We start from the raw sequence: 6012 nt of genomic DNA on the forward strand, positions 1-6012 counted from the left end.
CACCAGGGAAATCTAATTACTCTCGACAGAAACTGTAGATGGCCGGATACGTCTTTATCGAGAGAGGTCCGTTCAAAACAAAAGGCCTTGTGAATAACAAGAAGAACAAACTACAAAAAGAGAAAAATATTTTCCTTTAAGTTTCTGGTCACACAGCATGGACAGGTGGGATAAAGGATACTTGCTTCTCAGGAACTCAATGAGTTAGAACTTATTTAGTCTATAATAAGAATTAAAATACCATGTTGAATAATTTCAGCTGTAGTATTTTCACGTTACCAACATTAATTTATTTCCATTATCCAAATTACATGATTATGTCCCAGTTGGCAGATATACACTACTTCTATTGCCTTCTTTAAGAATTTTTTTTATCATTTCCATATCAATATATTTAAATATTCAGAGCCATTAAACCTGGACTGATGTTAGATTTGTAATATACAAAACTATACACTCTCAAAATACACAGAAAAACTAATTTACCCACTGAACCCCATTAAATATCAAATACATTGTTTAGGTTTATAAGCCATAGCTCTTCTGTAGAAAGGGGATAGGCATAATAAAAAAAAGTATTTAAAGATTAAAGACTTTACTTGTAATTGGCAGCTGGCAGCTTGCAACATACTGAAGTGCAGTTGGGGATGTTGGGAGAATTTTTGGTGGGAACTAAAATAAGTTAAATATCAATAGTAAATGTGCCCTTTTTAACCTTAAAGTTGAATTTCTACTCATTAAAACGTCTTTCGTATAAATCATGTCTGCATAATGAATCCCAGAGGCTGGAATCTGTCGTAAATTGACTCAAGTTCAGATGTAATTACGCTGTGAGCTGCACAGTGGTCAGTGGTGCTGACATGATGGGCGGTATGAGGCGAACAGGAGAGGTCAAACGTCAGATGGGACCATTCCCGACCCCTCCAACACACCACACAGGGGATCTTATCCAATTAGGCCCACTAAGCCCTCAGCATCTTGTAAAAGTCAACAAGTTATCGCTCATATTTCCCTCTCTTCCCCATCCACCACCTTCTCTTTCACCATCCTTACAATATCCCATGCAGGCTTGCTTCTAAAAACAGTTCAGGTCTGAAGTGGAGGGATGAGTATACACAATGTTTTGATAGAGTTGGAAACTGCTTGGTAGACAATCTTTGCCAGGAAATCAAACCAAAAGAAAGTAAAACTCTGTGTATTGTAGACATTCAATGAACCTTGAATGATGCCTGTTGAGATATACCACTACAACTATTCAAGGTCAGAAATACACATACACTATATTTAAGTATTTGCAAAGAGATTTGTGAAAGTTTGCCGTAGTTTACCAGCTTGTTCTTTTTTGTGTTCAAGCCATCTAATGTCGATGCAGTTCACAAGCAGCTCTCTACATCAAGGAGAGCACGATAAAGGGATTGTATGACAGCAGTTAACAAATGAAAGATAAGGTATGACTCGCCACATATGGATGTTGTTAAGTTTGACATATGTGGATGGGTTCAAAAAGGTGGGACAAAATCTGTGAAGCTTTAGGAACTGCATTTAGTTAATTTGATTAGATACAGGATAGATGAGTTAAAGAAAAGGACTGAATAAATGGGACCGAAAAGAAGATATGAGAGCGACCAGGGAGGGATTAAAAGGCCACATGCGTTTCAGGAGGATACATTAAACCTTTGATTTTGAGGAGAGATTGTAGAGATTTCACAAAAACTAATTAGGTTCAGCCACATGTTAGACGTGTGGCTTTAAGTCAGTCTGGCACTTGGTCGGTCGGTCTACCACTTTGGTACAGACTCAAATATCTAGAAACTTTGACTTTGGTGATCGCCTTACTTCTAATCTAGTACTGTGGCCACTTGGTCTTGTTTAAATACAAGTGAACATATATAAATGAGAAATGCATATCCTAATATATATTTGAAATATCATTAACTGTGTGAATACTACAGTGTTGCAAAGCTGAAGAAAGTTATAGGTCTACTGTACATGTAAATATGAGCATCAATGTTTTGCACATTCATTTCTGTAAAACAAGGCTAATTACGTGTGGACAGATCGCAAAACCACGGCAACTGCACATCTTGCCTTTACTGACAGTTTCACTTGTACAGACTGTTGAATTTTGCTTTGATGCCATCGTCACTATCTTCTTTATTCATTTTCCAAAATGTACGTAGAAATAGCATAATTTCGTACAAACTGAATTCTGAAGTCATTTTTGGATACCTGTAAAGTAATACACTTTCCCACCAAACCCGCCTTGTCATTTTACCTGGAACTCAGGTGCATGGTTTCCTGCACAGCCTTGGCATGACATAAGATTTATCACAAGGTTTTCTCTCAACAAAGGATGTCTGCATAATAAAGACTTGCTGATATCTGTTCCAATATGAACTATGTATTATTTCATGTGAGCGAGTCTCCATTTTTCTCTCTCTCATTCATGACTCTGAAAGCCTGCAAAAGCCACATAAACCACGGGATTAACCTCCCAATGGTACACTGTCAAAGGAGCTAAACTGTTACATGAGAAACACAGAGTGATCAAACAATGACTCCAATATAAAGAGGGTGCTGGTCCTCGAGCACCATCATGACCACGTTTTTGGGAACAGAAGTAGAACATGAAAACTGCCGAATAAGATTACACACTTACATTATTTTTCTATTAAGCCAACAGATGTGAAACATGATCTTTAAAGTAATCTCATTTACCTGAATTGACAGAAGTGAACTGGACAGCCTGTGTTCTGGGCCATGTGGTGTTGGACATATTGCCCCTCTTTGAAGTCTTTAATGTACCCTACAGTAACACCAATGACAAAGTACGTGTTGTGGGTGTGTGGTAAGTGTTGTTATGTCTACTGGAAGTCTCATCCCATACTATTGAGGACACGTTGACTGACAATGATGAATTTCACCCCCAAAGAGAAGACACAGGAGATATCGGCTCTGTCGGCCTCCACACTCAGCACAAAAGAGAGAAACCTCATCTCTTGTATCACTGACAGCTTCTTTCATGTCAAATGAGAACCATCCTGTATTAAAGGTTTGGATTGTGGTTATTGTTGCCTTTACTTGTCCTGCACAGAACATGTTGTGATAGCACAGTGGAGTTACTAGTATTTCTAGACGCTTTCAAGAAAGTCAAAAAAGTATACAAAATGATTCTTCATATTTCAAACATACATGACTTAATTGATCATCTTAATCTTGATTATTAAAGGATAGTTAGTAATGAAATATTGATTTAATCATAATAAGGAATCGCTGCAAAAAGCCCAGAGGATACAACAGTATGCTGAATACAAAAAGGTGGCAGCAGTCATTAAGTGTCATGAAAAAAGAGCCAAATGTGTATATGATCTTATGCTGCCCTCTAATGTTGTAAAGAAAAACTACCACAACTTTAGACCTCAGAGCAATTTACAGGACGCATTTCCAAATATTCGAATGAGTCACCCAGCTGCACGGATTCACCTTGAAAAGAATGAAAGCAAAAGGTTGTTTATTTGCTTTCCAAACCTGCCCTGCTCATAAACGGCATCGCCTGTACAGCAAGTTATATTATGACTTTTTCGATTTAACCATCCAAGTTTATCTGGCGGATTCTATAGGAACAGTAATTGCAAGGTGTGTTATTCTTCTACTAAACACTTAACCTTTACCCTTATCAGCTAGTATATGTTACGTATGTTTTGTGCCGGTGGGCTGTTGTGCCATATTCTGTGTAAGTCTATTTTTGCTTTTACCAGATTAGTTATTTATTATTTGTGAGAAAGCCTTTCTGTCTGTCCAAAGCTAGCTGGTAACTATGTCTTAAAAGAAGAAATGACAAAATGATGGCCACTGACTTTAAATATACAAGATATTATCAATTTTGGTTTCATATTTAGTCATAGCAACACGATATACTTATCATAACTGTAGTGGATCTGACCTGCACATTATTATTAGCTGAGGCTATTATCCCAAAGTTCATCAGCACAAAAGAGTTCTGACCTCCAGAGATCAGCACGGCTTGGACAGTTGTACGCTGGAAAATATTTATTCATTATCATATGAAGTGCTTTTTATATGATCTACTGAATACTTCAGTTCATAAACTCTTTGTTACAACATTGTCTCAGTCCATCACTTTATTAAGTTATATATTTCGTATTTCATGTTTCTATGTTCCTTTTCAGATCATTATAGTCACAATTAAATAAACAGCCGGCCATTTATATGAAGCACAATGTGAAAGATTGCGTATTTTGTTTTACAACATTTATGATTCATGCTATGAAGTGCATTAGCCTGGTTTCCCCCCCGAAATGAATTAAAATCAATTTTAATTACAATATTATGATGAACAATTTCTAACACTTCAAATTAAATGCACTTTTAGGAATTATGTTAAATTACACACACACACACACACACACACACACACACACACACACACACACACACACACACACACACACACACACACACACACACAGCTAAGCTACTCCTGTTTTTCATAGTATCACTGTGACACCTAGAAATAATACAACTCTTTTATTGTATATTTTTGTTGGAGATAAGAAATTACGGAGAAAGATTTTATTTGGGACATTTATGTGGTAATTTATTTACCTACCATGTGATATGACTTCTCAGCTGGTTGTGTTTGTGTGTGAGAGACAGTGAGCAGTACACAGTGCGCTCAATGTATTGTTAGATCCTGGCTGGATTTTCTCAACTTCCTTGCCCACTCCATTGTTGTCTAACGATTATAATGTATTTTGTCAATGAGGGTAGATGTACCTCATGTTCAGAGTGTAAACGTCTTGCATTGACAAGTGTTAGTCCCTTGGAACAGTAATTTGCATTACACTGCAGTATCATGCAGGTATTAAGCCACATTCTGGTTGTTGTTGATTAAATGATGAAGGCATCTACCAGCAACCGTAGAATCTTCTACTGTGTACAATAGGAAATAGTGAAGTTCCTAGGCCAGGGGTCGGCAACCTTTACTATCAAAAGAGCTATTTTGCCCCCTCTTCCACCAAATAAGATTTGTCTGGAGTCGCAAAACATATTTGATAACACAGCTTATAAGTTTTATATATACAATAGTTATACTATATTTGTTGCATTTATGAAATTACAGAATGACAATAAAGGAACCTATTGAGATCGTATTGCCATTTTTACCTATTTTAGCAAAGGAAAACACCAAACTCTTTTGAAGAGGAGAAAAACATACACTGGCATGTTTAGGCCTACTTTGAAAAAAATTAAACACAGAACTATGCAGGTATATTTGAGTCCCCTTAAAATTAATATAATATAAAAAGCAGCTTAATAGCTTAAAAAGAGTAAATAAAATAACAATAGTCCCGTTTGTATTTAATTATGTCCATTTCAGTGTGTTTTCATCCACATGGTGGTGGTGATGGCTTCATAGACAAAGACAAATCTCAAATTTTCTGAACAATTTCATGTTTGTTTTTGAAGTCCAAAAATAGATGCTCTGATATTTTTAAGAATGCTTCATTCATGTATTCTCCATCTGTGAACTGCTTTCCACACCTTACTATCCCCTGAGTGGCCACAAAGCTAGCAGCAGTAGTTGAGTTTGAAGACTTCATCCATTTCTTGAAAGTATATTTGCCCTGCTCTGCTTTCAGCAGCAGTTCAGAAATTGCTATTTTTCGCACATCTCCACCTTGTTACTTTTCAGCAAATGCTGTGTGTCTTTGTGCTTGAAATATCTTTCAACATTACATTTTCTGTTGTTTGACCATTTCTTGCCACATATGGAGCATACAGGTAAGCCAGCATTGTTGGCAGTGAAAGCAAATGTATCTGTCCACGCAGAATTAAACTCTCTATTTTCCTCCAAGACTTTTTTTTTTTGGTTTTATCCATGGTTAGTATACCGAGTTAGGGTCTGAAACTCAAGATAAGCCACCAGCAGGGAAAGACGCCACGCCCATAGACGCAGTAGAATGTGACGCATTTTGACGAAATATAAAA

Source organism: Cottoperca gobio, chromosome 19 (assembly GCF_900634415.1).
Source record: "Cottoperca gobio chromosome 19, fCotGob3.1, whole genome shotgun sequence".
NCBI lineage: Eukaryota > Metazoa > Chordata > Actinopteri > Perciformes > Bovichtidae > Cottoperca > Cottoperca gobio.